We start from the raw sequence: 14,993 nt of genomic DNA on the forward strand, positions 1-14,993 counted from the left end.
GTATGTGGAAGTGGCCCAGCAGGAAACACAAATTCTATCTTTAAAGAAAGGGAAAAAAAAAAAAAAATCAAGCATCATTTATGTAACAGTGATAATAAAATACAAGGTCTAGGAAAAGCTCTATTAAACTATTAAAATAACTTTCTGGGTAATGTGAATAAAGATTTGAGGTTTTAAAATATTACACATTAATAAACCTAATGGAAATAAATGATTCCTGTATGTTACGACACATGTCATTCATGTGAGATGCTCACAGCACTTTACAAAGTGTCACCACATGTAAGGAAACCAGTTTTGAATGTTTACATATTGTTTCCTACAAGCTAATATCCTGAAAAGAACTAAAGAAATCTGTTTTAATACCAACACACTCTAATCAGTGACAAATCTCCAGCAGCTGGCTAAACCTTGGCCACATTGTTACACAAAGCGTGGAGCCGTTTATTTCTAACTCTTCCCTCAACCTCATCCAAGCTAAAGATAAGACTCAGGCCGGACTCTGAGCCTGTGGCTTATGGCCTGCTTTCTCCCCCACGTAGTTACAGAACAGCTGCTTAAGGGTGGTAAAATAAAACGACAAAGAAATTATCTTAGGAAAGTGACATCCTTGACACTTATGCTCAGGAACTCTCCATACCTTTTGTGTGTGAAGGGGAGGGAAGGGCAAAGGTGCATGAACAACTGTCTACAGTGAAGACTCATCAGAAACACCCTAGGTGGCCAACCACAAGGGAATTAGGAAAAACTGGTGCAGTCCCCCAGTGAATCAGAATGCAGCAGAGAAGGGTTAACTGCAACCATAGGGCACATGGCTGGACTGCTAATGTTTTGTAGTACTAAAAAAAAGACATGCGTGTTAAAAAGAGGTACAGCCAGACATGGAGGTGCACACCTGTAATCTCCTCTAGTCGGGAGACTGAGGCAAGAGATTCAAGGCCAGTTTAAGCGATTTAGCAACAACCAATCATAAAATTAAAAAATGAAAAGGCTGGGAATGTAGCTCAGTGCTTCCTGTGCTCAGAGCCCAGAGACAGACAGACACACACAAATACAAAATGATACTATTTGTGGGGAGAATAATCCTATTCCTAAAATAAATACATATCAACACAAAACAAAGATTTGTAATACAAAATAAATAGCTGTCACCTTGGAAAAGAGGAAGGCTGGAAGGAGAGAGAGGAGGAAGCAATCCTCTGCTCTATGCAGAAAGATAATAAAAATAGTAATTTATTCTCTTCTGTCTACCACTTCTTATATACATCAACTCATTGTCGACTCTGCATGCTAATGTTGTACTTCAGATAATCTAGTTGACCTTTTTCAAGTTTATCTGGGAAAGAAAAGAAAAAGAAAAAGGAAGGGGAAAAAGAAAAAACCTTTTTATTATTCACAGCTGCCAACTCGATCTTGTTCTGGTTGTGGAATGAGCCAATTTAAATAGATTCTCTCCAAGGTGAGAGTTTCAAAGACTGATTGGGTGAGGTGACACAGGGCTAAGAGCTCAGCTCTCACTTCTCTACAGGAAAGCGTGCTTTTTGCCTTGACAGTGCCTTGCCTAAGGTGACATTATTTGTTAAAGGTGTTGAAGTGATAATCATCACCTCTCCTTCCAAGCTGGGGAATTTTGGCTACACAGGCAACACATTTGTTCCGGGGACACCCTCTGATCCCGCATGTGGCAGGAACTTTTTCTCAGACCAGTGTCAAAAGAAAGTGATCTCCTTCCACCAAAACTCACAGGCATTTATCCAATAAAACACCAAAGAAATAAAGTTAGAATAAAAGATTTAGAAAAAGAAAAGAAAAATAGAGTCAAAGACTCCAGCAAAAACAACTGGGAAATGAAATATTCATAGGCTGGAAGATTCCATATTGCTGTCATTGATTTCTCCAAATTCATCTATAGTTTCATTGCAAACCCAATCAAAACCACAGCAGGCATTTGCAGACACTGATGAACTGCTTCTAAAACTGATATGAAAATGCGAAGGACTTAGAATAGACAAAACATGTGAAGAACAAAGTTGGAGAATTTACGATACTTGATTTCAGTACTCACCAGAAAGACAGAGTAATCAAGACTGTGTAGTGGCTGGCATAAAGATGAACAGACGGAAATCATGTAGAATACGAATTCTTAAAATAGACCACTCAAATACAGTCAACGGAATTTTAACAAAGGTACTGTTGTTGTCAGGGGTTGCAAGGAGAACAATTATATACAAGACACATAATTTATAGTATTATTTATAATGCAGAGTCAAACACACAAAGAAAATGCATGAAATCTGTCCACAACACTAAAGACCTAGAAAATCCAGCCAAGGACCTGGATCCCATGGCAATAACCTGCATGAGTTCAGCTGAAAACCCAGAGCCCATGACAATGACCCAAGCAAATCCATTCCACAGATCTGCACTAGGAAGCCCCAGAAGTCAGCGGTGGAAGCTAGACAGCCTATGCCAGTGGGGCTAAGGAGTTGTGCCAGCAGGGTGAGGATTCTGTACTGGAGCCAAGAAGTAACACTCAAAGTAAGGACCAAAGCTCCCCCAAAAGTACCACAGCCATGCTCCTCGAATGATGAGAGCAGCCGAGTTCATATCAGGAAACCAGTATGATAAACTTCTCCTGGAGATTAAACAGCATACATCTTCCTCTCTGGAGCCAGGAAATGATGCTCAAAGTAAGGACCAAGGCTCCCCCAAAGTGAACCGCAGCCATCCTTAGCAGCAAGGTCCCAAACTCCTCCCATGATAACAGCCCAGTTCATATCAGCAGAACCAACAGCTCCAAACAACACTTAGGAGAACCCGCAATGCTGCTGCTTCTGCTCCAGATCTCCTTTTTATGCTGGCAACAGTCTCAGGTGGGCCATCCACACTCAGAACCATGCTGGTTCAGTTCAGCTGGTGTTTAAGTTACCAATTCATTACAGGTACAAAGACAGTTCAATGGGGAGAGCATGTTCATTTCACCAAATGGGACTGAAGCAACCAGAAATAAACATGGATAGAAGAATGTTAAGTTTTACCTCATATCACACACAAAAATTAACTCAAAATGGGTCACAGACCTAAAGGAAAAAACTAAAGCAATACAAATACAAATTCTAGATGAAAACACAGGAAAAAAATTTTGCAAACTTGGTAGATGAGGATTTCTTAGAACATGAAAAACATGAAGCATAAAAAAGATCAACTGGACTCCATCAACATTTAAAAGTTCTGTTCTTCCAAGGATGCCACTTAAGAAAATGAGACTGCAAGCTATAGACTGAGAGGAAACATTTATGGTCATATCATACCTGACAAAATTTTATATCCACAGTATATGAAGAACAGTTGTGATTCAGTGAGATGATAACCTTAAATATGAACCAAAAATTTTTAGTTAAAACACCACAAATGAGAACAAATGCCGAACAAGCACATGAAAAGGTACTTAACGTCATTAGTCAGCAGGAAAATGCAAATTAAATGGTATACTTGATTACTTTTCTCTCATTGTTGAGACAAAATACCTGACACCAAAAGTGAAGCAAGGAAAGGCTTATTTAGCTTACAGTTTTTGGAGGTTTCAATCCATACGTCATGGTTTATGTTGGTGGCCCCAGACCTCATGGGTTTGCATTATGCATTTGTGATTGGTTCATTGTCTAGGGCTTAGATTAGGGCTGTGAGTGTTACACTGGCCTAGGCTTGGAGCCAGAATGTGATGTGGTGACAGGGAGAAGGTGTGTCTTGCTCTCTTTTGCCTGTTTCCTCCTTGATGTTTGCAGCTGCCATGAACTGCGGCCCAGCCATGCCACCCTGCCTTGGAACCAACTGAGTAAGGACTGAAACCTCAAAAAACTGTAAGAAATAAACTTTTCCTTTCCCAACTTTGGGCTTCAGGTGTTTTGTCTCAGCAACGAGTAAAAAGTAACTAAGACACCATACTCAGCTGTTTCCAAGGCAGGATGGCATGGCTGAGGGGCAGCCATTCACGCAAAAGGTAAAGCACCTCTCCTTCCCTCCCTTATATAATATGCCAGCTCCCTGCCCCTGGGCGGGTACAGCACTAACACTGTCAATCCCAGCACTAGACAATGAACCAGTCACAAATACTAAACTCACAATACTAAACTGCATCCATGATTGCATGAGTCTTGGTGGGGGGTATCTAAAAACAAACCGTAAGACATGCTCACTAAAACAGCTAAGTTTGAAAAGACAGAGAATGGAAACAATCGGGTTAAGATATAAAGTACCTCAAACCCTTTTTTTTTTTTGAGATTGTCTCTTGCTAAATTGCAACTACATCTGGCTTGGAGCACTTATATTTCTGGTGAGGCTATAAATGGTGCAGCTTTAGCTGGCCCCAGATTCCTTACTCTGTATTCTACACCAGCTCGCCTTACAGGTATATATAATCTGTCTGGCCTTGCCATACACTGAAAAGGGGCTGTGTTCTCTGGCCTTCACCAACTAGATCTTCTCTATCACTCACAACGCAGTTCCTCTACCACCAAGAAGTGAGTTTCTGTGAGTAGCTAAGGATGCTTTCTTTAGGAAAAGTCTTTATTTAGGGTCTTAGTTTTAAAAAAAAGAAAGAAAAACTCTGATGTTATTACCTCAGGTGACCTAAATATTCAGCCCTGAGGGTGTTTTCCATTCCACAAGCAAATGAGTTTCTCCAAGAATACTTGAAAGCATTTTGAGTGATTCCCCTAGTGAGGTCATGAACCATCAGCTTAGCTATATCATCCCCTCCATGATTAGAAACCAGAACCCGGGGCCCCATCCAGGCCCACCGAGTTGGGATTGGTGCACAGCCGAGGTGTGGCTGAGACGGTGCAGGTTCGAGACCCTCACAGACTGTGAAAGGCTGGCATTGCTCATCTTTGACTGTGGAGGGCAGGGGGGGAGACTGAAAGTCGTCTCTGAAAGGGGAGAGTGTCCTGCTGACACTGGCAGTGAGCTGCTTAGAAACAGTTTTTCAAGTACTCCAATTGTAATTAAAACACTTCAGATAGATGTTACCTCTTGGTAGTGGGTGAATCACACACCATCCAGAGGGAATCAAGGGAGAAAGTCTCAAAGGTTTCTAAGATTTCAGGAGGTCTTTTTGAAGCCTCATAGGGCTGGGAATGTAGTTCAGGGATGTGGGGTTTGCCTCAAATACCCACAGCCTTAGGTTTGACCTCTAGAATGCTCCCTAAAAAAAAAAACCTAATAAAAATATGACATCCATTTTTCATAAAAATACAAGTTTTACATCTACTTTAAGGAATTCACAGATCTCCTGGTCTGAGTGCAGGAACCTCTAGTTAAGAATTCCTACTTTGGAGATAAGCACAGGGAAATAAAGAGGTGCTGGAAAAAAGATTGGAAACTGTATGTATAGTTTTTCAAAAATAGAAAAAAATTGCCTAAGTTTTGACACAAAGGAAATGTAGATGCTTATAAATTATTCAGGCTGAGGGAGCTAAATTATACAGATGAAACAAAAAGATCAAAAGTTATTCTATCATGTCACCTGAATTTGTCACCAGATAATTTTATACTTTCTCACCTAAAATGCTGCCTTCCCAGACCTCTCAAAGCACCCTCTGCTTTGGCTACCTCAAATTCTCACCTAGCATGTGCAAAACCCAGATGCGGTCACTTTTATTTTATGTCCTGATTATTCACCTGCACGGTGGGCCCCATATGGAGAGATGAAGGAAACATTTGCTGGTATCTTAGTTACTCTGACCTTGCTGAGACATCGTACCCAACACCCACAAGTTAAAGAAAGAGAGCTCACAGTTTGTAAAGACTTGAGTCCACAGTTGGTTGGTGGCAAGGCAGAGAGCACAGCAGAGGGACATGCAGAGGTGAAGCAGTTCATGGCAGGGCAGTCAGCAGCTAGCGGCGTCAAGGGAGGAGGAAGGATACTTACATAGCCCTTCAGACCATCCCACAGCCACTTAGCCCTTCCCAACAGCGAGGCTTCACTTCCCATCACACCCAGCTACTAACCCTTCAGTGGACTAATCCAGTATCGCACGCCCACGCCCAGCACTGGGACAGTCTTAGCTTAGTGAGTACAGGGTGTGACAAAGGAAGGTTTTCGGGACCACACGGAAGAGAATCATGCATGCTGATTTCTTTGGTGGTATTTCTCCTAACCTGCACATGCCCCCCTCTGGATGTGGGGGCAGGGTACACACACCCACACAGCCTTCCAGACTGCTTTACAACTGTGAGAGGAGTAGGTTCCTACCACCACCTCCTGGCACCTTTATTCCCAGTTTAAGGCTCCCAGGTCAGAGGGCCCCCTCAGACTTGTGCATTTACATTATGTTGCTGTCCCCCAGCTATCTACGCCCATTCGTGTACCTTTTTTCTCTCGAAGAGAGTTGAACACATTATCTGTTGAAATCTAATTTCTATTCTACTTGTCAGTTCTGAGTTCAGCTACCATGATTTTCCCCTCGTGTGTGCTAATATCTTTTCACTTTTTATAAGCCCCTCTATAGAAACTCCAGCAACCCAATGAACACCCTCCACACACACATTCAAGGGGAAAAAGGCACCAACCTGATCTTCAGCTCTTCAGAAATAGTGCCTGCTTATGCATGTTTTAATCTAAAACTTTTACCAAATTAAAAAAAAACAAAAACAAGAAACTGTCTGGAGATTTGTACTTGGTGACCAAGGCCTCTAGGTGCTTTTCTGTAGGGCTCCACTCTCCGTGTCTGGAGCAAAAATATCTGAGCCTTTTCCCTGTACCTGCTCAAATGCTGATGCTGAACTCAACTTAGCAAACACAATGGCCCGGTATTTTTAAGCTCCTATTTGTCTCCACACTTACACAGTGGGCTGCGGCCATCCTTATGATATATCCCTCTGTATCCTAAGAATCACAGGCACTAGGGGGGAAATATATAGCAGCCAAAAAGCTGCAGACAGTCAAATCACCAGCTCCCAGAAACAGATTAAATCAGCTGTGGTGCAACTACTCATTAAAAAACCATGTGGTTATTACAGAGAATAAAGTAATTCATCGCTGAATAATGAGCCTATTAATTATAATACATACTTTAGTATAATTTATATAATGTTGTGTTCCTCATATGCGTTACATTAGTGAATAATAAACAGGGATTATCAAATAACGTTCAGTATTAATTGCGATTCTACTGCATTAAGTACTACAAGCCACTGGGTTAACGTATCATACATTAATACGTGGAAACTCCAAGTACAGGGGATGCAAAAGCCATCTACCTGCATTAAAATGAAAGGGCACGTTTGAATCCGTGACAGGGAAGCGGCACACACGTGGTCGGAACCCGGGGGCTCAGGCATTCGCAGACACCAGCATCACCAGCAAGACCCAGAAATTGGGGAGGGCTGCACCCCAGAGCTTTGAATCCAGCTGCTCTGGAAGTCACATTTCTAAAATGAGCCCGCTTGCTACTGCAGGTCAGAGCAGCAGACTAAACAAACAGTGGCCATCTGGGGGAAGGAGGAGTTCAGGGCATTTTATTTTATAAAATGTACGCATTCATTCGTAACCCGTGCTGAGCGTGCATTCGGAGCTGGCAGGGCAGCGGAGGTCGCCTAGGAGTCGGAGTAGGGAGGACAATGGCCACCACGCCTCCGCTTCCCGGAGTGGGGACGCTCGCTCCAGGGGGAAATGGAGGTTCCGAGATCAGCCACGCAAGGTCGCCGGGTCGCCGGCTCTCCGACGGAGCGGGGATTCGAACCCCGCTTCCGGCTCGTTCGTGCGCGCCCCCTGCGCTCCCGATTTCCAAGCACGCCTCCTGACCCGCCCGCGGGGACTCCGCAACGCCGGCTTCCCGGCGGGGGCGGCGCTCCGAGATCCTCTGCGACCGGGAGTGGGCGGTGCGCGCCGGGGAGTCCCGCCCACCGGGCCGCACGGGGCGGGGCCTATGCTCGCGCTCGTGCCCGCGGGGCGAGCTCGCGGGAGCAGCGCCAGCATAGAGGTTCGCGGGGCCGCCATTCCAACGCAGGCGCGGTGGCCAAGTGGTAAGGCGTCGGTCTCGTAAACCGAAAATCACGGGTTCGAACCCCGTCCGTGCCTGAGTAAATTACTTTGGTCCCCCGACTAGAGAATTTTTAGGAAGGATCTCTGTCCTGTAGACTAGCAAGCCAACTGTTTTCCTTCAATTTGGTCTTAAGTTCACTCTCTTCCTCGCCCAAGTTGCAGGTCGTGGGAGACCCTTCTTGGGGGACCTGGTCCGCTTGTTGGTGTTTAGCTGCCCAGGCAATCTCCTGCTTTGGGAGAGGCAGAGCTCGGGGTGGTGGGGGTTTCACACAAAGTGGGGTCGCCTAAGGATCACGACCTTTGTGCATTGTCCTCTTTGTGCTTCGGCCAGGAAGACCGACCGGCCAGAAAGAGCCGCTGACGGCTCTTTCCTGGCTTAAGAGACACTTTACGTTTTTCTGAACATTAAGTTCCAGTTTTAAGCATCCACATGAAAGAACTGTGGTTGCCTGACAGAGCCCACGCCCAGAGTCAGCTGTGTCTGGCTTGCTATTTTTAAAAGGAAATCCACTGTAGGCGTCGCATTCGATTGAGAGGAAGCCTTTCCCAGACTTAGAGCAAGTCTGAATTGAAAATCTAAACCTCTTGCTCTGAGCCTCGCTTTGCCTCTGTAAAATGGATGTGTGGCCAGCGGTGACTTTGGTGAAGCAGCTGCTACAGCGACTGGTTGCAGAAGGGAAATCCTGAAATGAAGCTTCACACGGGTTTTCTTTGCATCACCAGAGGCTGCATTCCATGCTGCTCAAATGCCTTTGAAGATGTGATGCAGTGATCCCAGCCACTATGTAGTCTTAAGAGTGGCTTGACCTATTTGGGGAAATTTGTATCAGTCTGAGGTGCCTAATCGGAGGAAGCATTATGGAGCTCCTACTGTGCGCCCGGCAGAACTGGTCTCCGTGCACCTTCGTGAACCAACCAAACCAGAGCAGGCTCTCCCGAGCTGAAAGCGAGAGAGGGAGCTGAGGGCGATGCAGCGGAGGAGCAGACTTCCCACAGGACAGCAGGGTCCTCACTCCCGCAGGTTTGTTGGAATACAGGCTGCTAGCAGCAGCCCTAGACCTCTGCCTCCACTAGCTCTGGGATGCGGCCTGATCATCTACAGTTTATAACAAGCACAAACTGCTGATCTTGCTAGTTCCCGAGGTGCACTTTCAGAACCACTGCTGTACTGAAGCCCATGTTGTTGAGCCACACTCTCTACCCAGGAAGGAGCACATGTGTGTATGCACATACATAAACACGGAAGTTCATTCACATAAAAAAATAGCGAGTGCCACCCAGTCACAGTGATGCACACCTGCAATCCCAGCACTCTAGGAGGCTGAGGCTGAGGATCCAGGTTCCAGCACTGGTTGGACAACTTGTTGGCTTAGTAATACCTTGTCTCAAAATACAAGGTAAAAAGGACCCGGCGTGTAACTCCGAGGGAAGGTCTTGGATTCAATCCCCAGTGCTCGGGTGGGGAGCAAGAATAAGCACTGAGGCTTCTCACATGTCGTGGGGTGGGGGTCAGAGGAGTGTCGCATTAAAATGCAGAATCGGACTCTGTAGGCTTGGTATGGAGCCTGAGACGCTGCATTTTTAAGTATCCCAGTGATGGCCAGTGGGTGGAAGGGGACACCCCCCAAAAAATAGTTTTTGCCTTGTGGAAGGGAAGTGTAACAGGGAAGCTGTTGAAAGGATTCCTTCCCTTCTTAATCTGCACATTGGGTTTCCTACAAGATGCTATTTATTTCTCCCTAAATCACCTCCACACGCCCCCAAAACCTATTAGCTAGAATACAAGCAGATTGGAACAATTCCAAATTAAGCCAGTTTGGGACTGTTCCCTCCACTGGTGCATGCATTTACTTCTTTTTGGAGAAGCATCACAAAACAGCACTATGTTTGTACCCATTAAAAATGTCCCCAAATGGCTGGGGATTTAACTCAGCGGCATAAGCGCCTGTCTTGCAAGCAGGTAGTCGTGAGTTCGATCCCTGGTGTCGATTAAAAAAAATGTTCCCAAGTAATCTTCCCCATTAAAAAGCAAAAGACCACGGTTTCTGGGCAGGTAGGCCATTATCTGCAAGTGGTTAATTGTACTGTGGATACCATGTATGCAAAAAAATTACAAAAGTGACCGAGTGTAAATTCATGTATGGAGAAGTGCTTGCTGTTTTGTTTTGTTGTTGTTATTGTCTTTAGACCTGGAAGATTATGCATGGATCCCAAAACTGTCACTTCTGCTTGGAGTCTGAGGTTACTACAGAGCTGCAAAACCAGTCAGGCAGGTGCTATAGAATTAGAAAGCAGTGAGCAAAATCCCAAATTCAAGTTCTATTTATGCTTCAATGGGTTAAAGAAGATCGTGTGTCTGAAAATGTAAGATGTTTTATGTTCATGTGTTCATGACTATATAAAGCCATATTTGGAGTTCTTTAACTTTGATATGAGCTTCATGTCTGAAGGTCACCTTGCAGTGGGCTGTCCCTTAAGGTCCCCTCCTTGATGCTGGGCTGAGGAGCAAAGACAGGCAGGCAAGACAGACACTGGAGACCTGCGTGCCACGTGGCCACTGGGGAGAAGGTAGATTTGCATAAGGAGCTCATAGCTTCCAGCCTACGTCTCTGTTATTCAGTCAGTGTCCAAAAAAGGGTTTTACAGGATTTTTAAGGAGTCTAGGAAGCCATGAGGATCTAGAAGTAGCAAAAAACGAGAAACTGCAACAGCGAGCTTCAACAGCGACACCTCGTGGCAGTACGAAGCAAGAGCAGTGCTAAACTGACTTTCCCGGTCCATCTATTAGGAACTGGAGAAAGCCTGGCTTCTTTGTGCATCAGTTCCCATTGTCAGACAAAAATGGCATATAGTCAGTCACTTGCCTCGTCCGTCGTGGACTTCTGATGACAACGTTTTAACACCTGCCAGCCAGATGTTCCACAGATGGCGACCCATTCACCTCATGGAGTTGTAGGTAGCATTGCAGGAGTGATTGATTCAGTGATTTCAAGGAGTGACTGTGGATACAGTTAGGCAAGAGAAGCCATGATTTGTTTTTGCATTTTAAAGATGTGGTAAGGGGCTGGGAGATGTAGCTTAATGGATCATTTAACTAGTGTATGTGAGGCCCAGGATCTTTATTCCAAGCACTACGGTAGGAAGAAAGAAAAGAAAAGAAAAGAAAAGAATAGAAAAGAAAGAAAAAGAAAAAGATCTTTTAAGATATAACGGATGTAAGCATACACCCTGGATACCATCACCACAATCGAAGTAATAAACATCCATCACCTCTGCAGGCCCTTTTGAATTTATTTACTTACTTTGATTTGGTTGGTAGGTGGTAGAAACACTTAGCATGCAATCTAGTTTAACAAAATTTTAACTGAACCGTATCATGTGTTAGCTATTAGGCACTGTTGGTGGCAGATTTCTAGAATTTATTCCACTTGGATAACTGTAACTTTAGTTCTGTTTTTGTAAAATAAAGAAAGAAAGAAAGAAATGTATCTATCAAGAGATACACACATGTGTACACTGGTTATGATTTTTTAGGATGTGACCATGTCTTCTCTCCATGGCAAGGAACCCCTGCATCAGGCTGTCGGTTATGAAGACCTGCAGGTGGGGTGAGAGAGGTCCAGAGAAAGTACAGAGAAAATTACTAATTGTTTTCCTAATATCATGGCATCAACAATGAGAAGCACTGATGCTTTCAGACTGACTACATTTTGGCAAAACTTTACAAAGTTAACCACGGGAAACAAAGAGAAAATGTAAAGACAGATGTGCCAGGAGCCCAGGGTGCTCACACGGCTGGCACTTGCATAGAGCCCAGCCAGGTCCCACAGGAAAAGCTCTGGCTCCCCAGCACGGCCCCCTCCAAGGGGAAATCTGGTCCAGCACAACCACCCTGGCTGTCCCCGTCTGGGCTGACATCACATGCTTAGGAAACTACATTAAAGAATAAAAAATGAGCCTCTTAATAAGGGAGCGAGTGGATTGTATATGTTTGTGAGCTGAGAACTACATTTCAAAACCAGAAGCATATTTCAGGCATGAGTAGCACTTAAAACAGAATACCGTGGCAGGCCCCTGGGAGCGACAGGCGCCGTGTATATCACATCATCTTGAGTTCTGCTCAGCAGGTCAGCAGGCCTGGGCACGGGAAACATTTCCCATGACACTGTGTTCCTTTCGCCTGGGTCCTGCCCTTCTGACTCAGGTGAGCGTAGCTGACTGGCTGTGGGTGGAAAACTCCTAGCAAACCCAAGGCCTCCCTAGGTGTAAAGCCTGTAACAGTTCTTGAAACAAACTCAAATAAAAGGCCCTACATCTTCCTTTGATACATGTGGTGGGTAGACTCTAAGATATCCCCCAACTGTCCTGGATTTATGGCAATCATGCTCCTGACCCCATCTCCTTGGATTTTGACATGAGCAAGAAATGAGTTTGCATTCGTCGAGCTCAGCCACCAAAAGCTGGAGGATACTTGCAGCAGCAAGCGGGCCTCTCCTGACTAATCTGTCGCTACTCTGCCCCGACCAACATTTGCCAATGGGAACGCAGACTCTGCTGTCAAATCTTTTGGTCATACGATTCTTTTTTTTTTTAGCTCGAAATCTGGGTTTTTAAATTTCCTGATTTAAAAATGTTGGCTACTAAACCCAATTTATTATTATTTCAGATGCTCTGTGGGCCAAATTAAACACATCTGTGGGCTCCACATGGCCTGTAGGCTGCCAAGTGTAACCTCTAGGCAACAAGCTCCAAATCCAACAGCATTTATTTTTAAATTGGTGTTGGTCTAAGAGCCGGTGCACAGTCATCATCATGTGGATCCCAGAGAACAGTTCAATGCCCACAGGGAAGCTGATCAGGTTTTTCATTTCCACTCCAGCCAGACTTCCTCGTATTCTTCAAGTTTCTTGGCACACTTGGGACACTCTATTGAAACTCTGGAGAAGTCAACTCTGCAACCCAATCAGACGTCACTTTGGTTTCAGTTGGTAGGGGGTTGTGTGTGGATACCAGGGACAACCAACCGAAGCGGGGTAACTGGGAATTGAGCCAGGGCCTTTGCATTACATGCTCAGGCCCCTTTGTTTCGTTTATTTATTTAGAGACAGCATCTTGCTAAGTTGCCCCGGCTGGTTGCAATTTGTGATCCTCTTGCCTCAGCCTCCAGAGTACCAAAATTGCAGGCAGGTACAGTGTGTGCCCAACCACATTTCAAAGGAGAGAACTGAGAAGGCTTTACACTTGTGCCTAGTCACAGTGTACACAGGCACACCCATCACCATCACATTTAACTGCTGATAGTAACTGCTACAGCTGATGTGCAGAGCACTTAGCACATGCAGTCCCAGGGAGCCCGCCACAGGTACCCTGCAGCTGAACCCTTTTATCGGCCCACTGTTATGCCTCATTCCCCTCTTCCAGTGCCTTCGTTCCTTCTTCCCATTTTCTAACAAATCTTTCTTGAACACTCCTGGGATTCGCAGGTGAGTGGCAGGGGTTAATAAATACAGCATAATTGAGAAAGGAACAGAAAGCAGAAAGGGGGCTCACCTGTCCCCACACATGGCTGGGCTTGGACAGTGAGGCCTTGCTGCCCAAGTGGGAGGTGGCAGGAGGTGTTCTATGCTGACCCAAAGGATGAGTCTGACCAGAAATGCAGAAGCCAGGGCGGTGGAGGGGTGTGGCGTCGTGGGCCATCGGTTTCCTCTCCACCTCCCCATCCCCACGGGGAGCAAGCCTGCCTGCCTTCTCCACCTCCGAAGCTGTCAGGATGTGCCATGGTGCTCCACCTGAATGCAGGAAAGCTCAGAAGAAATAGGGGGTGCTCTGTTAAAGGCTTTTCCAGGGAAGCCGTGGGTGCATCCTACCACCTTGCTAGCAGTGTGCTGATTGAGGGTCCCCTCACTGCCATGACCTCAGTCTTCATGTCTGTCAAATGGAAGAAAGCACAGTTCCTGCTTCACGGGGCAATTCGCTCTGTGGTCTCTGGAGTGTGCAACGTGGAATACACTGTGAGCTCTTCATGAAAGTCTGACATTATCAAGACTTGTTACAAATTCCAACCAGGCAAAACAGAAGCACCCAGGCCACTGACTTGTTCTGTGGTTTGATTTCACAAAGAAAAGCAAAAGTCAGGTATTCATATGCACAAGCCTGTAATCCCAGCAGTCTGGGCAGCTGAGACAGCATCGCAAGTTTGAGTCCACTCTGAGGGACTTAGTGACTTAGTGAGACCCTGTCTCAAAATTTTAAATTTTATAAAAATCCTGGGGGTTTAGCTCAGTGCAAAGGTTCCACCCTCAGTACTGCGTGAGAAAAGAAAGGAAGGCAAGGCAAGACTGAAGGTTCCAGAGGCCTGGGGGCTCTGTTCCCGACATCAGCAACCCCAAGGCCCTGCACAGCAGAGAGAGCAGTTCCCTTTGCTGCCCCGACCCAGATTCTGCCGCTCCTTCTAAGGGTGCCAAGCACCATCCCAGCAGGAGAGCAAGAGCTCAGTGACAGGTTTTCTTCTTGCTCCTGTCCAGGGTCCAAGGCTGGGCCGGTGTGGGGTGCAGACCTCTGGTTTTCAGGGCACCCAGGCCTAGTCGGTGAGGGCCTCTTGGCGTAAACCTTGTATTCAGAAAAGCTTTTTAAAAAATATTAGATTATTAACATCACTTTCCAAAGGTGCCACACAGGTGGTCCCAGAGTCGTGAGGGACAGAGAAAGGCAGAGAGCTACCATGCCCCTTCACACCATGTCCCAAGGTCCTGCTTCCTGCACCTGCCACCGGCCCTGTGCCTAGCACAGCTGCACTGCAAAGTATGTGTCTGTGTTTATGAACTTACATTTGTTCATGTAAATGTTTACAATTGATTGCACGATCATTTTTATAAGCCTGCTTTAGAAGTGTTTGTTTGTTTGGTATTAGGGATTGAAACCCAAGGCCTTTGCATTGAGTGGCATCCCT

General features: G+C 45.5%; 1 non-coding gene across 1 annotated transcript; it reads left to right on the forward strand.

The window, feature by feature from the left end:
* Nucleotides 1-8,008: 8,008 nt before the first annotated feature.
* Nucleotides 8,009-8,080, forward strand: Trnat-cgu (transfer RNA threonine (anticodon CGU)). The gene has a single exon. It is a non-coding gene; the product is annotated as a tRNA-Thr (tRNA).
* The last annotated feature ends 6,913 nt before the right edge of the window (nt 8,081-14,993 follow it).

Source organism: Cavia porcellus, unplaced genomic scaffold, assembly GCF_034190915.1.
Source record: "Cavia porcellus strain 051 isolate PalLab524CR breed Dunkin Hartley unplaced genomic scaffold, mCavPor4.1 scaffold_16, whole genome shotgun sequence".
Classification (NCBI taxonomy): Eukaryota; Metazoa; Chordata; class Mammalia; order Rodentia; family Caviidae; genus Cavia; species Cavia porcellus.